Genomic DNA, 18533 nt, shown 5'->3' on the forward strand with positions numbered 1-18533 from the left:
TAATGCAGAGGTGGGAAGATCTGGTTATATTTGGTCCCTGATAGGAGGGCCTAGATGATCCCTATGTGAAGTCACCTTGACTGACACTTGGCTGCTATATAAAGTTTTGCCTACTGCACATGTGCTTACTTACCTAGAATTTAGTCTGTTATAATTAAATTCATGAACTTCCGGACATAGTTATGATATTATAATGATGATATAATGAGGCTGAAGTTAGGGGCAGTACTTCCCGTACATGCATTTGTAGCTGTTTTAGGCCAGCAGCTTTTATTATATTTGTGCTCTAGGATTTGGGATAATTTATAAGCCTAAATGGGAAGTATTTCTGGGAGGTGCTTAGGAAGGTCTTCAAGGGAAATTTCTATGGTTACAGAGTTGGGCCTTGGCTCCTTGTTTTCATGCCTGCCTAACTATCTAACACCACTATCTGATATTATATTTTTATTGGCTTGTTTACTTTTTGTATTTTTCTACCACTTTACAATGTAAGCTCTATGAGGGCAGGAACTTTCATTCTCTGTGTCTACAAAATGTTCTAGGTTCATAATAAAAGCTCAATAGATGTTTGCCAAGTGATTATAAATACAAACAAATTTACCAAGAAGAAGATGGTGACAAGGGATAAAGATAAGGGCTTCACAGAGTCCTTATGAAGGGGGAGACCCCGTGAAGAAAATGAAAAGACTTAGGGTCAATCAAAGTGTGTGTAGGATTCAATCGAAAGAGAGCAATGTCTCTCATGTGAACTGAAATAAGAGAACAGCAACACAAGACATAAAAAGGAAAACAATGATTTAAGGCAAAACTTGTACAAAATTTGAAAACTAGATTGTTTATATTAGAAAATACAAAGAGCTCATTCATGTGTAGAGAAACAAAAATTGAAATCCCAGTAATTAAGTACAGAAAGCACATAAACTCACAATTTAAGCAAATGACTCATGGGAAATTGTACCAAATATAAACAATAACATAAGTGTAAATTAAAGCAATATCAAGGCATTATTTCATATGCACAAAATTGGTCAAAAAATAAGAAAACACAATTTCTAAACTGGGAGCTATGGACTGATTGTATCCTGACATTCTTCTGTTGAAATCTTCATGGGCATGAGATTAGACCTTTGGGCAGTAATTAGATTTAGATGAGGTCATGAGAGTGAGGCTGAAGGAAACCAGAATATGTCATCCCAAAATATAGCTCTTTGATATAAAAGTTATTATGCCAAAAAGCAATAAAGAAAGAGCTAATGCAGAAAAAGCACCCCCTTGTCTACCTAAAGGCAGGATATAGGCCTCTCCGCATATTGGCTCTGTCGACAGCGGGTTGGCTCCGCTGTAGAGTCTGGTGCCCCTGTCCCTGTCTGCAAAGCGCCATGCTGCAACTACCGCCACTCCCTGCCCTGCAGCCGCCGCCACCGCTGCCTCCTGTGTCGCTACCGCCTCGGACCCGCTGTATGATTAGGCTACAATCTTCAATGAGTAAACATATTCCTTTCTGTGGTGTTCTTGGTCACACATTTCTGGAATTTGTGAAGGGCAGTGGAGATTACTGCCAGGCACAGCACGACCTCTGTGCAGACAAGTGAACTGTAGAAATTCATTACTACTCTACCATGAAGCCCCGGTAAGAGTGGTTAACCTGGACATGGAAATTTTGAATTGAGATCTGCAGAGCGTTTTACAAGCGTTCTCACCTGGATGGGGTAAACAGTACACTTCCTTTCTATTGCCTCAGTATTACTGGACTGAAGAATTGCTGCTGCTTGTTAGGCGGTTGATTTCACATTCCATGACTTTCAACTTCATACTCAAAGCACTGAGAATTTCAAGTGAAGTATATTGAAGTAGACTCAGTTTCTTTGCATCATTTCTGTATTCAATTTTTAAATTCTTTCATAAACCTACTAAGTGTTTTTTAACTAAATTAACACGGCTCGAATGAATCGTCCAGCTCCTGTGGCCGTCACATACAAGAACATGAGATTTCTTATTACACACAATCCAACCAATGCAACCTTAAATGAATTTATGGAGGAACTTAAGAAGTACGAAGTTACCACATAGTAAGAATATGTGAAGCAACTTACAGCCACTACTCTTGTGGAGAAAGAAGGCATCCATTTTCTTGATTAGCCTTTTGATGATAGTACAACACCATCCAACCAGACTGGTTAAGTCTTATAAAAATTAAGTTTTGTGAAGAACCTGGTTGTTGTATTGCTGTTCATTGCAGGCCTTGGGAAAGCTCCGGTGCTTGTTGCCCTAGCATTCATTGAAGGTGGGATGAAATATGAAGATGCAGTTCATAAGACAAAAGCAGCCTGGTGTTTTTAACAGCAAGCAACTTTTTGTTTGGAGAAGCATCGTCCTAAATGCAGCTGCGCTTCAAAAACTCCAATGGTCATAGAAATAACTGTTGCATTCAATAAAACTGGAGCGTCTGATGCCTTTGCCTTGGAAGTAGGACTTGAGACAAGACCTAATTTGTTGTGCATTATTAGCCAACATGTTGGCTTGGTGAATAAGTCTAATGAAGCTTCCACAGGAGTATTGGAAAGCGGTTTTACCAGGCCACAAGCTTGACAGAATTGCAACTTCTATGTTTGGGTTATGATCAACCTCTTTTGATACTTAGCAAAAGATTCTTGCTGTTCAATATTTAAAATGTGCTTTTCATTTGTACCAATCGGCTTTTCCTGAAATCATGCAGTATTATGTCTTTAAATTTATTCCCATGCCAGAATCTTATCAATATATAAGAAATTTAGAAAGATTAGGTGCCAAAATACCCAGCATAATACTTGTATATTTTTGGTTTCATATAGAACTAAAATCCCAGAAACTATGAACACTGTGGGTATGATCTGGTTTATTCAGTTGGTTTATTTATCCCTTCAGTCATTTCAAATATAGAAAGTTAGACCTATATGGTTGTCTGCCTGCTTGCCTTATGTTTACATCTCCCACATTCATACATGTATACATCAGGTTTGCTGAAATTTTTTTTTTTATATATATATCAAGTCTTTGATTATTTAATGTCTTTCTATACATCTCATTTTGTTCTGTTATGGAAAGCCTTCATTTTGAAAATTTACATTGTATAAAAGCACATGTCTTTAATGTCTCCAGACAACAAAGCCTTACAGTTAATTTTAATGTTTGCTCTTGGGCTGCAACTTACAGGAAGGGCCTTAAAAAAAAAGAACGGGAAGGGGCTATTAAGTATAACTAGTAAAATGTTGCCTTTGTCTTGTGCAAAACACATAGAATATGCTCTTTAATTTAGTAAATTTTTTAAAGGTAGAGATGCTTTGTTATTTGAGCCAAAACAATTCTTAATCATAAATTCCAAAATTCTTTTAATTTTTTTCATACTTAAACTGAAGTAGTTTACTAACTTATTTTTGTTTGAAGTGTAATTTTTTTCTTCCCAACCTCTCTTGCAAAAAATAAAAATAAAAAATAAAAAAATGTGGGTTTCTGCTAATGAATTGAGCAACCTAATATTTTATATGCCTTTTGAGTTGTGTAACTTAATATTTGGGCACTTGATAATTCGTTTTATTATGTAATTGATAAAATGGTGATGTGTATTAATGTTAGTTCAACTATATATTTATACTATCTGGGAATGTGTGGTTATAGTTCTGTGGGAAAATTAATCTGTTAGTGTTCGCCAGCTTGTAAAAATCTAGTGCGAGAGGTTTAACAGCTAAATAAATAATGAAATGTTTTATTATAAAAATAAATAAATAAAAAATAAATAGGCAGGATATAAATTCTACTTTTACAAGAGATTGAGTTTTGTCAGTTCAGAGATAGCACCATTGGAATCTGTACACAAACCTTAATTCCATTAGTTTCTCCTGAATATTTATCTTCCCACAATATGCCACCCTTCTAAGGCTAAAACTACTTTCCTTTGTCCTATATTGTTCTTTGTTGAAGATACTAAATAAGCTAGAATTCTAAGCCTTCATTTGAGTCAATTTTTGGTTTAGTTTCCTCTCATGCGATGTGCACTGCATCACACAAAATCCATATCCCGATGGATACCAACCCTGCTGACATCTCGATTTTGGACTTCCAGCTTCCAAAACTATAAGAAATAAATTTCTATTGTTTAAGCCACTCAGTCTACAGTATGTTGTTATGGCGGCTAAGATTGTGGATATGGTTGAAGCAAAACTGAAACATGCTTAATATGATGATATCTTTATGAATTGTTAGAAACATTTTGGAAGGTGATTTCAAATTTAAGTCAAGAGAAATCCTGCATTTTTATTTCTAGGAACTTATCTAGTAGATACTGTTCCACAGAAAAAAAAATCTTAGTACTTAGATCTAAAGATAAAATATTGAAAAACAACATAAATGTTCAACATTAGGACAATAAATCTATAACTTGTGTTACATCAACCTGATGGAAAGGAACATTTTGTATCTTTAGAATTGTCGTTATGAAATACATGTGGGTCTGTGGAAAGTATAAAATGTATTCTGAGGCAGAGAGGAGAATTTGGCTGACCTTGCAACTAAGAAATCTCTCAGTGTTGTATGGAACTTCCCTGGGTTTAAAGTGGAAAGTGGTTAACACATCAGTTTCATGCACTGCTCTCAGATTCTGGGAAATTAGGAGTTTAGGAAACACACAGAGGCAGCACAATTCCCACATGAGAGGAAATCCTGAGACGTCTGCCCCCAAGTTTCTTCTTCCCTGGTGCAGTAGCTAGAGTTTCATCAATTCTAGTTGATTTCCCCATTGGCACTACTGAGTCCTCTCCCCTTGAGAGTGAGCTGGTTGGTTTCTCTCACGGGCTAGCTGCATTTTTACTTTTCTAAGGTATGGATTTGTGACTTCTCATGTATAAACCTGCCACTTTGTTGTTCATTCCTATAGTGTCATGGCTTATCATAGAGGTAACCAAACTCACCCCCTGGTCACAGGAAGACAGGACCATGGGGCGCCTAAGGCGAATTCCTCCTCAGAAAATACAGATGGGGACAAAATCCACACCTGCAGCATCCGGGTTAGAGAGGCAGGTGGTGTCTCTCTAGCCTCATCCTGCTGATCATCAGCCATGTGGAAATCCTGCAGCTCTCCTAATCATAGTTCCTGCAATTGATTTCTCAATTGTGGCTTTTCTTCTGGATGACAGTCATTTAAATAACCATTGGCTTTTCGTTTCAATAAAAAGGAATTTCAAGTAATTAATGATATAATTGTGTTAATTTTGGCAAATTTAAAACAGTATTATATGACATATCTGGAAATTATGAAATCTTTTAAGAAAATATGCCAGAATTGATAACTATTTTCTTTTTTCTGATCATAGATGTGTTGTTTGTTATTGATAGGAAATATAGACAAGAGAATAAAAGATGCCACTGAACTCAGAAATAATGGTCTTAAAACTTTGGTATGTTTTTCCTTTTTTATGTGTATTGTCTTAGATTGCTACAAATATATTTTTATTTGTTAATATGATACTTATATTTTTTGTTCCATTCTTTCTTTGCATATATAATTTTAATGTCTGCTTCAAATTTTATGTAATCATTTTAATATTTCTTAGTTTAATCTACTTTTATTTAGATAGTTTTGTTTATGTATATCCTTTATTTATTTGTTTTATAAACCGGGAATATCTTTGCATAAATATTGGTTCATATTTTATATTAGTTTATAAAGATAAATTTAAAAGTAAAATCGCCAAGTTAAACATTCGGAATAATTTAATTCTAATAATTATTTTGTCAAATCATTTTTTTAAAAAACTGCATTTACTCTTGGAACCTAAAAAGAGCTGTCTTTAAAAGACATTAAAGAATATGACAATAAATATACAATTCTTAAAGTTGATCTGGTCACCAAGCAGATGCTTTTGGATGACATTTTGTTTAAGCTTCTTGCCTGCATAAATGAAAATTTCAGTTCGGTAGCAAATTATTGTACCTATAGGATAACAGAAAAATCTACTTTCCTTCCTGAATGGAAATCATAGGGCAGATTAACTTTCCAAAATCTATAAGGGCAGGCAAATACAGAGAACCATAGCTGAGATTAATTAACCCAAAGCAGAAACTGCTATAGTGCCATAAACTGGTAGAAACACTCTTAGATAGGACACCAAATTTTAATGAGATTTACTTAGCTACCTTACTAGGTTCTCATGATGAAGAGTCTAGAAAAATCCTATCACATCTCTGGAAGTTGGAGGAGAGAAGTAACAATTTTGAAAGCCACCCAGAGTATTAGCTGTAAAAAAAAAAAAAAAAAAAAGCCTACTTTTCTTGGGGAAAGACTTTACCAGAGCCTTATCCCAGTAGGGGATGGGCATTTACCCATGATCAATCTTGTCTAGACTTCCTGTCTCACTTAAGGGGGCAGGAAGATAAGAACCTCTTATGAAGTTCACAGACCATGGGCACAAGCTCACTACACCACAGATATAATCATAAGATTGTACAAAATAGTTCTCCATATCTAATCAACACATCATCAGGGATCCAATATAATAACAATGGATTCCAGCTAAAGAGCTGTAAGGTAAAACTCTATTTATAAAGTTCTTAGACAAAACCAGAGATAAGCAGACTCTCAACAGATAAAAGAAAGGCCTGTCTCTAGTCGGCAGCATTCAATTTAGTGAAGGTTTATTTACATTGTAAATATCCATAGCAGAATTCCGATTAATTCATGTTAGTCAGTTATCTACTCTCCTCGAAATAAAATTGTTTAGTAAAAATCACCACAGAGCTCCATTGGCTCTTTATTCTGATAGGAGAATAAAGCAAGGAAAAATTATCTGTCTTCGGAATTACCCAGAGAAGTAGAGGAGGATCTTGCTAATATTCTGGTTCAGCCGCTATTAGAATAACCATGGGAATATGTGTTTATTAAAACAATAGCTTAAGTGGAAACAGAACAGGAGATTTCTGAATTGCCTTGTTTTATACAATAGAAAGTTTCTTTGTATTTATGAAACTGTCGTGTCAGAATGGTTTGTTGAGTTTAATCCCCATACTGTATAATCTCCACCACAGAAAAGGAAGCACTTTGCAAGCTCCACTCTTTTTCTCCTTTCTCCAGAGGGTATTTTGTAAATTACAGCTTCTGCACAAGACGTAGATCCCTAGTGGCCTACTAAAGCTAGTATAGTTCCCCAAAGTGCATAATGACTCCCAAGTTACAGCTTTAATGGTGGAGAATTATAATGAATGATGGAGAGTGAAAATCCCCCAGGTTTCCTTGCTTCGGGTGAGCCTGAGAGCTGGTCCTCTGATGGTACCAGATTTAATGCAAACACTATCATCTTCAGACTTGTTCCCTTCAGCTTCCCAACATAGAAACAAATCCCAAAGACGGAGTGATTATTTACACTCATATTCTTAGAAACTGATTTGTAGATATCATTGTTCAGACAATGCCTCTGTCATAAATTGAAGTTATACAAGTACTTTTAAAATGTAAATCACTATTGAGAAGTCACTATAGTCTCACCACTTAGAGGCCTAATTCTTCTTGCTAAACAAACAATGGAGTCATCTGTATATTATAGCGGCCTGGGTTTATTTCTAAAAATACTTCCTGAATCACTCTGGCAAGAAAAGATGAGTCCTCAGGAAACAAGTGGTTAGAGATGCTAAGTAGGCAGCTTATGTGTTCCCTCAAGTGCAGATACTGGGAGTTCACTGCTGTTATCAGCAATGTTGCCTATAACGTTGGCGGTATCACATTAAAGCCATGGAAACATTATATGAATTGAAAGAGAGCTTCCTGGACACAAATCAGGAAACATAACAATGACAATGTATGGTTTAAGAGATGAAAAGAGAGTTCGCTTGATTAGGCTACATTTAGATAGAAAACTTCTGGCTTTCAACAGCATTTCTATAGGTGACTATTTTTGTTGTTGCTGTCACCAGACTCATTGTGCCCTGCATTAAACCCAACCAACATATGCCTGCCTCCAAAAATGACAGTCTCAGTACCTTAGGTATCTATGTATTTTTAGTGCTTGAATCTGGATCAACAATCTCAAATTTGCCCAGTATTTACCCTCACTTAAGCCCTCTATCTTTGTTCTGTTCACTCCCTTACATTATGTTGCATCCTTTTTTTAATTAACATTTTTTATTCTTCAATTATATTTGACATACACTATTATATTAGTTTCAGGAGTACAACATAGTAATTAGACATTTATATAACTTATGAAGTGACCATCCCAATAAATTAAATATTCATCTGACACCATACATAGCTTTACAATATTATTGACTGTATTCCTTATCCTATGCTTTATATCCCCAAGATTATTTTGTAACTACAAATTTGTACTTAATCCCTTTCTCTTTTTTCACCCCTCCCATCTGGCAACCATCAAAATGTTCTCTGTATTTACGAGATTGTTTCCGTTTTGTTTGTATTCTTCTTTAGATTCCCCATGTAAGTGAAATCATATGGCATTGTGTTTCTCTGTCTGACTTACTCCATTCAACATAATACCTTCTAGGTTCATCTATGATGCAGATGGCAAGATTTTGTTCTTTTTTTATGGCTGAGTAATAGTACATTGTATATATGTACTACCTCTTCTCTATACATTCCTCCATTGATGGACATTCAGGTTCCCTTCCTATCTTGGCTATTGTAAATAATACTGCAATGAACATATGAATGTATATGTCCTTTTGAGGTTGTGATTTGTGTTTCTTTGGATAAATACTCAGAAGTAGGATTATGGGATCAATGATGGTTGTTTTGTAGTTTAGTTGTAATTTTAACGTAATCATGAAGAAGCAAGCATAGCGTTTCGCTACACTGCCATCTTGATGGGAAATCCTGTTATGTTCTGGAATCTCCTTGGCCTTTGAATTTCCTTTTAATTTGTATCCTTTATGGTATTCTTAGGGACAATTATAAATAATCCCTTAACTGTCCTCTTTCAAATTAGATCCCATCTTTCAACCGTCCCAGCAAATGATTACAATTGTTTTTGATTCATTCAAAGGATTCTTTTTTGTTTTTGCAAGAAAACACAAATCTATACTCTTCTTCTCTTTTTTTTATATAACTGGTTGTTTAGCATAGAACTGTTCTGCACTCACTTTTTGGTCGATCCCATCCAGAATAATCTCTTTTGATTAACTTAGAGTTAACTGATTAAGGGCCACAATTACATCTGTAAAATCTTTTAATGGTTTTTAATCCCTTAATGACTTATAACTTGGAATAATCATAGAAATGACAGCCCATCACTTTTACCATATTTATTGGCTAAGAAGCAACTTATAGGTCCAGCTTACAAAGGCTGAGAATGATGCCTATCACAAAGAAGAGAAACTGTGGGGTCAATTGTAATTTTGAAAGAAGTTGACAAAAATCACTCCCAAGAGAATCACACTTATTACATTTTCAAAAAGCAGTACATTCCTATTTACTCCTAGCCCTCACCAGCATTGTGTGTTGATACATTTTGGAATGATATCAGTCTGATACGTGAATTAGGGATTCTCAATGTAGTCTTAATTTTCTTTCTTTTATTATGAATGAGATTCAGTAGCTTTTCATATTTTTAAGTACTGTTTATGTTTTATTTTTACTAATACTGTTATTTTTCTCCCATTTTCCTCCATGGATTATTAGTCTTTATCATATTTATTTGAGAATATTTTTACCTACTAGAATGGTTAGACCTCTGTTTGTGATAGGATCTATAAACATTTCTTATAAATTTATGTTTGCCATTTTTTAAGGTTCACATTTGGGGAGGGGGATTTGAGTTTAAGTAATAGCTGGTATTGAAAATATGGTTGCCAATATTTTCTTCTAATAATTTATGGTTGTATGATTTTACATATACATATTCCATGTGTTGGGAATTTTCTGGTGTATTATTTTAAATACAGATCTAAATTTTTCAATAGGCTGTGCATACGTTTTATTGCATAATTTTTCTTTTTCCATCTGAATAAACTTCTTGTAGAAAATTATATTTTCCAAAGATAGCGGCATGATTTTCTTAAGATCAGACCTGTATTATGGATTCTGCCTGACTTTCTATCTTAGGAAATGTGCTTTGAAACCTTGAGTCACCATGCAAACAGTGCATCTATCCTATCACCATCTTGGTGGTATCAACTGGTGGTCATTGGTGCCAGTTCAACACCAACAGGAATCCCCAGTTTGGGATGCTGTGAAGAAGGAAACTTTATTCATTGTTAATAATTCAATTGTGACACAGCACAACTGTGAGAACAGCATGGCTGTGGAATAGCTCTGTAGTGTTACAGCTCAATTACGAAGCAGCATGCCTGTGAAACAGGAGAGCTGAAAGGCAGCTCTGGGATGAGATGGCCCTGGGGTGAGGCCCCTCTCCTGCTTGACAGCTCTGCTCTGCTCCAGTCTGATCTACACTGCTGTGCCCTGCTTTGCACCAGTCTGTGTTGGTCTGTTTTAATCTGCTCTGGCAAGATCTCTTCGGTGTTTTAACTCTAGCCGGAGGAACACAGTCTTCAGTGGAAAGCAAACGTGTACTGAGGCAGAGGGGAGCTGGCTTATATAGAGAGAAGTCCCTGATCCCTGATGGGTCTGTCCTCATGAAAATGAGGACTGCAAATCCTCACAGCTTTATTGGTCCAAAAAGCACTGTCCTGTTTGGTCAGAATGGAGCTCTGATTGGTTGGTGAAGATATTAATGAAAATATACCTGCCCATCTCTAAGTCTCAGTCCTATTGGTTGAAATACAATTCCAGAAACTCCTATATAAGGGCTGGCTCAAACAGCAGGAACACAGTGCAGGCAGGCAGTTCAGTGAAGGAGAAGGGCAGCTCAGTGCAAGCTTCTGCCTGAAGCGTGGCTTTCATGAGAGGCCCCTATTTAGAACCAGTTGTGTGTGTGTGTGTGTGTGTGTGTGTGTGTGTGTTTTAATTTGAGCCTACTTAGCCACCAAGTGTCCTTCTTAGTAGATACCTTCTTTCTCAGAGTCCATAGTGAAGAAATCAAGTGAAAAGATCACATAGAAAGAGATGCCTATGGAATTTCAGCTCTTCCGTCATCCACTTCTCAGCCCAGGTACCAGGCAAATGAGTGAAGAAGCTTTTGAGAGTACCCCAGGACTAGCCAGTCACGATTCCAAGCTAAGATGCTTCCAAACTCCCAAACCACAAATCATGAGTGATTATAAGTGATTGTCATTTTAAACTGCTAAATATTGGGGTGACTTGCTATATAGCAATAGTGATGAGATTTTTCTTGTGGTTTGCAGAATTTTAAAAAAATTAATTTTCCTATTTTTGTTACTAGAAATATTCCAAATTTTAAACTTCTATTTATTTAATTGCACTGGATAATAGCACCAAAAATGATAATTAAAGGGAGCATTTTTGTTTTGTTCTTATCTCTAGTAGAAATGTTTTTAGAGTTTCCCTATTAAGCAAAATGTCTTTGGAGCAAAAGAAATAATTTAAATATTACCAAAATATCTCTATATTACTAGTTTTTTAAAAATGCCTCATCCTAAAATTATGACGGCCACCAAACTTTTGGCTTTTTTTTGCTTTGAATGCTCAAGACATGACACTCTATTGATCAAACCCAACAGCTGATTTTCCTAATTGTGAACATAGCCACTGGTTTACTTGATGTTATAGGACACTGGATTACTTTTCTTTATTATAAACTATTTTCTATTCAAATGTTACTACATATAGGAAAGAAGTTCTTATTCCTGTTAATTGCACACATCTTCAAAGTGCTCCTTCAAGAGAGGTGTTAAGTCCTACAGTAAACTGGTGATTGTCAAATAGTAATGTGTAATATTTAAATATTATACATAACTGTAGAGAAAACCAGTTCTCCTTTTCTTCATTCCCAGGATTTAATATGTGGGTTCTTTTGAGAAGCACTGTATTTGTTTAGAGTATTAAATGACTGCCGTACAGAGAATGTTTAAAATTCATGAGTATTCTATTTACATCAAACGTGGGAATGTGTTTTTATATTTCAAGAAATTTTCCGTGCCAGGTTGCAGGAAAAAAAGAAATCATTTATGAAATTAGTATTTAATATCCTGGTGTTACTTTGGGGAATCATCTATGTTACCCCATATTTCAGCAAGTTATGAATAGAGATGATAAAGAAGACAAAGGAGATTTCTAGATGCAAATGGCTGCATGTGTTTAATGAGGGCATTAACCTCACTGTGAGGTACCATGAGGATTTCACACAGTCTACCCTCAGGTAAGGTTATTAAAATAATACACAGGCCATAATTTCTATAGTTTTTTTTTTTTGAAATGTCTATGGAAAGAGGTTTTCTAGTTCCTTTAGGAGTAAGTATTAATTATTCACAGTCTTAGCTTTTGGTTATTAAAAAAAATCCAAAATATATCACTTCTATTGCAGAACAAATTTTTTCACTGAATTAACCATCAGTGGTGAATATCAACTCTCTCCAATAAAACATGTTTGTCTCTATTTCCTTACTTATGCTAAATACAACTCTGTCTTTTTTCATGTAGGCTTCCCTAACCTACTTTCATTAAATAATATGGTAATGTGAAATTAATGTAATTCCTGGTAACTTGTACCAGGAATTATATAACTATTGGAATTTAGCAATAATTCTCACAAAAAAAAAAAATTTGTGAAATAAATAAAAGAATGAATGAATGATTGGATATTATTTTTTTTATTGAAGTTAGGCATTATTCCTTTTTCATATTTGTGCCTTCTTTGCCTGATTGTCTCTGGTGTTTAATAAACATACATTGTTTGTTGAGGATATAACAGATTAGTATCTAAACAGAAATATTTAGGAAGCAGAACCAGTGTAAAAATTTAACACCGGTTTTGTTTTGACAATAAATGTAAAAAAAAAAAAAAAAGTTGGAGTTGTAGTGATGAGTGAGAGGAGAGAGAGCAAGAAAAAAGCTTAAGACACAAGCTTTGAATAGACATATAGTTGGAACAGTGGAGAAATGAAGATAAACAAAAAGGAGTAAAAGAGCGTGAGAATTGACAATGGGAAGCAGAAAACTTTTCAGAGAGGTAGAGAACCAAAATCAATGGCATAATTGAAGCTAAATGAGCAATATATTGAAGCACTGAATATTAGTCCACAGTAGTAGATATGGGAAACAGGTACAGAAAAAGGAAGCTGGAGAAATGTCTTCAGATCTCATGTGATGTCGCAGGTTACTTTGAGAGCCTAATTTTTTTGATAGTTTCATGTGTGTTAGATTTGTCCTACCAACAATTTGTAAGCAGCTGTCACAAGGGCAGACACTGCATTTTAATTTTACTTGAATCATTTACAACTTCTGACACACAGATGTGTTCCTGTAGGATTTGCTTCTTGAAAACATGCTGACTAATCTCCACTATTAATCACATCACTTCATTGTCTTCTATCTCCTCTGATTTTCTTCTTACATGAATTTATCTTTTCGGTTTTCAGGATAACTTTTTTTGCTAAATATCTTACTCAATTTTTCCATTTTTTTGTTTTCTTTCTTTTTCCACCTTTGAAAATCTTAATTCTTCTGAAGATTAGTAGTGAGAATGGATCATTCCTGTTAGTTAAAGTTGGATCTACAAAAAACACATAAGATAATGATTCTTTCCTCAATTACACTACAAGGTAAACCCAGAAAACTGACACTACTACAAAAGACACTTTAGAAGTCCCATATGAAGCACAGAATATGGCTTAATAAATGCTAAGCATCCATGATGCACTGATTAGGAGATGAAGAGGGAACACTCTTGCTGTGTTGCCTTGGGAATATGAAATAAAAATTCAACAGGCTTTCTTCCCTGAAAAAGCATCATACTATATTAAGGTGCAAAAACCAGCATTTACTAAAGCTATTTCCAGATTTGGCTTAAACAATAGACTTGCATAACTTGGGATTGGTTGTAAGTAACAGCTCACAAAAGATCATTAATAACCATTTATGTCAGGGCTAAATCCTTACTTCGGGGACACAGGCGTGAATTACTAACTCCAAATGGATCATGCTTAATACATTTATATACAGGAAAATTAACTCAAAAACCCTCTTTACCCTGATACCTGGCTCATGTGGAGACAGTAGAGATTATAGCACTGCATTCCCAATAGCACCAAAGAAGGAGACTCTTTTATCTTCAGAACAGTCATTACACCAGAGGCATATTTCTCAGCCAGTGTCCATGCCAGCAGCTGAAGGTTTATGTTTACACAGTAAACTTCAAGACGAATATTTGTGAAGAGACTATCATGCTAAAGAATTTTGTTCTAGCACTGATCCTTCTCAAAAGCAACTTTCATTCTCACACTCTTTGCTTTTCTATGTCCACCCTTCACCACCTCTGATTTCTAGTGCATTCGCCAAATCTATAAAACATCAACCGAGAACGTCAGACTAGACCATTGGACTTATTATTGATTTAGAATCTGGTTTCTACTTGGAGCCTTCAATAAAGCAGCACAAAACTCATGTTCATCCTCCAAAGCCCTTTCATGCTCTCGAATGCTAAACATATTTCTACAAGGAGGAGGTTGATTCAGGAAGATCCCATGGCAGAGCAGTGCAGTAGGGAAAAGGTACTTTTCTGTAGCCCTGCAACATTAATCTCAAGGCTTTGCAGGTTCAGGACATGTCTGTATTATGCTTCTGCTGTGAACAAGTATGATTTCAGGTCTACTTTCTGCTAACTAGTAATTTGATGACTTGAGACAGTTTACACATGCTCTCTAGGATTTCAGTCCCTACACTGTGAAAGGAGATCATGTCTGTTTCAGGACCATAGTGATATTAAGGTATCAGGAATAGTCCATCCCAACACCTGATATGTAATGTGTGATCAGCATTACTCAGTGAATGCTAGCTTCTTTCCTTTGGCTTCCAGTGCTTAATATAATCTCCCATTTTTGTCTAATGTAAACTATGTCCAACTCATTTTTGGAAAAGAAAATTTATTCCAAATTAAGCAATGTTGTTTATGATAGGTATTCCAAAAAATATATAATTTTTATTGCATTTTTTTATTCTGTTATACAAATTAATAGTATAAAATTATTTATAACATTTGACCAATTAATTTCTGCTATTATATTTTAAGAAAATGATTCAAAATAGATAAATAAAACTTTTTAAAAGCTTATGTAGAAGATATTCTTTACAACATTATATACGTTGGAGGAAAATGAGAAATTTTCTAAACGCCCAACAGTAAGTGAATGATTAAGTAAATATTGAACCCCCTCACAGAGTTGAGTATTGTATAGCCATTGAAAAGTTCTTTTGTGAAGAATGTTATTAAAATATTAAAATGGGACCTGTTTATATTATATTATTTGGTCAAAATATCAGGATACAACATTTTAGATTATTAAGTCAATAACATAAAATATATATTTATATTATCTGTAAGATATACATATATATAATATGTTTATGCACAGTGATTTAAATACATTACAATTACATTACAAATACATTACATGTGCAATTTAAATATGTTACAGATATATACATATATGTGTAAAGAGTGTCTATACACATAAAAAGACTACATGTATATGTGTGTATACATATTTATGTGTATATAGAGGTAAAAGCCTAAATTAAAATTCTAGCCTCTATATTTTTTATGTGATTTAGGGGCAGTTCACTTTGATTCTCTGCTTCCATATTCATAATAAAGATTTTTTTATTAAACAAATAGTAAAGTATGTAAAGTACCAAAAATAGTTTCTAGCACATTGTAAACCCAAAGTAAGTTTCCCTCCTTTAATTAATTCTTAGTAAATTTATAAATATATATATATATAAAACAGCACCTGATACATTATAAGCACATTATAAGTTATTGTTATTACATTTTTTAGTTTCTTGTGTTCTTCACACTCGCCCCTCTTCACACTCACACAGAAAGCTATATTATTAGCATAATTTTGAAAAGCATGTATTACATAATTAACATTTATAAATATCTTTTAATCACAGTTGAAATCCTGTCTTTGTTAAATAGCTTCAAACGCTCGCCTGCCTTCCACGTCATTTACTTGCTTCGCTGCAACCTCTATAACCACACAGGAGAAGGAAAAAATGTCCTCTCTGTTTACTAACCGCAAATCTGCTGACATGAGAAGGTAATTTGAGAATAATGAACATTCCTTCAAGATACACGCTGAGTCTACTGTAAATTCTTCCCTTTAAGTTTACTCATCTATCAAATAGAACAGGAGGTTTTCACCTTATCTTCTGGAAATTGCTGCCAAGTGGATATATTGATTTAGCTGGCCATTTAATGGGCTGGATGTCTATTATATTTTACCACATTGGTAAATGGGGTTTATTTAATCTCATTCTCAGTTTAAAAGTTTTTGGCGTTGATAAAACCTGCAAAGACAGCTTGCAATAAATTGTGCTCTTTAATGGAATTACTACAGAGAATAAAATGCCAAAGAAAGATGCTCACCCCAAAGCGTAAATTGCCTAAGGATTTCTCTACTTCAAATATATTTTGAAAGAAGCACTGTTGATAATTTGAATTATTTAACCCTTGTAAATACAGCTCCTCTTTTAAAACATTATTTTCCTCATTCAGAATTATTTGCTCACAAGTAAAGAAAAGAGAAAGAGTGAAAAATTATACCATACATTGGGTTGATTTATTTAGCATATTGGAATAATGCAAGCAAGATCAAATTTAATTTTATACCTATGACTCACATCATTTCTCTTCATGGTAAGCAAGCTATGCACCTTAAGTTAACTATATATGTTTATATATTTGCCTCAAACTACATCCGCCTCCTTGCTTCACATCTGACCATTTCCAGATTCCTGTATACATCACTGCAATGCTAAATAGCTATATGATATCAAATTTTCATATGTATAGTCCTCACCATATTTATTATCCTGCAAGCCTCTTAGGAATGATTAATTTCTATTGCTCATTTGGTTTCCACAGAGATTACATGCAAAATAATGGTTTACCAAATATATATGAATGATTTTTGTATTTTTAAAAGACTAATTTATGCTCATAGCAATCTCAGGAAAAAAATATAAAAGTCTATAAAAGAGTAAAGGAAGAGTAAAGAAAATATACAAATCAGTCAAACTGGCTATTGTTTTAGTTTGGTAAATTTCCATGAGATTATGCTATGTGTACGATTTACCTCAGTCTTGTATCATAAGCATTTTATCAAAACTCTTTTAAGTATCATTTTTATGACTGTATAATAGTTAATTTAATGTATACATCATCATATTTTTATATATACCTTTATTTTTGAACTTTTGCTCTCATAAATAATGCCACAAGAGATATCTACATTTGAGAATTCCTGTTAATATATTATGGGATCAACATGTGCACATTTTTTAAAAATTAAATTTATTTGTGTAACATTGGTTAATAGCATTATACAAGTTTCAAGTTAACAATTCTACAATACAACATCTATATATTATGTTCACCACCCAAAATTTAGTGTCCTTCTGTCACCATATATTTGACTCTCTTTATCCTCTTCATCTTTTCTCAACCCCTGCCCTTCTGGTAACTACCAGAATGTTATCTGTGTCTATTAGTGTATTTCTTTTGTTTGTCCATTTGTTGCTTTCTGTTTCATATCCCATTTATGTGTGAAAGCATATGATTTTTTTTATCTGACTTATTTCACTTAACATGATACTCTGAAGATCCATCCATGTTGTCACAAATGTCAGTATTTCATCTTTTTCATAGCTAGTAGTATTCTATTGTATATATGTATCACATCTTCTTTACTCAATCATCCATTGAAAAACACTTAGTTTGTTTCCATGTTTTGGTTACAGTGAATAATGATGCAATGAACATAGGGATATACTTGTCTTTACAAATGTTTTCAAATTTTTCAGTAGATACCTAGAAAAGAGATTCCTGTGTCATATAGTAGCTCTATTCTTAATTGTTTGAGGAAACTTCATACTATTTTCCATAGTATTGGCTGTACCAATTTACATTCCCATCAGCAGGGTGTGAGGGTTCCTTTTTCTTCATAATCTCTCTAATACTTGTTATTTCCTGTCTTATTAATAATAGTCGCTCTAACAGGTGTGAGGTGGAATCTCATTGTGGTTTCGATTTGAATTTCTCTTAGAGCTAGTGAAGTTGAACATCTTTTCTTATGTCTGTTAGCCATTTGTATCTCTTGGGAGAATTATCTATTCATGTCTTTTGTTCATTTTTTAATTGGATTGTTTTTGTTGTTAGCGGGTTGTGTGTGTTCTTTATATATTTTGGATATTAGTACCTTATCAGAGGTATCTTTTGCAATATTTTCTCCCATTTGTTTGTTTACCTTTTTGGTTTGTTGATTTTTTGTCTTTGGGTTCAAGTTTATAAAAGCCTCTCTGAGACAAAGGTTCCTAAGTTTTGTACCTGTGGTTTCTTCTATGTATTTTATTATTTTAGGTATTATATTTGTCTTTAACTCATTTTGAGTTAATTTTTGTGTATGGTGTCAGA

General features: G+C 34.2%; 1 pseudogene; it reads left to right on the plus strand.

The window, feature by feature from the left end:
- The first annotated feature begins 1944 nt into the window (after window positions 1-1944).
- LOC102895945 lies at window positions 1945-2435 on the plus strand (annotated as a pseudogene).
- The last annotated feature ends 16098 nt before the right edge of the window (window positions 2436-18533 follow it).

The sequence above is a fragment of the Pteropus alecto genome, unplaced genomic scaffold (genome assembly GCF_000325575.1).
Source record: "Pteropus alecto unplaced genomic scaffold, ASM32557v1 scaffold117, whole genome shotgun sequence".
NCBI lineage: Eukaryota > Metazoa > Chordata > Mammalia > Chiroptera > Pteropodidae > Pteropus > Pteropus alecto.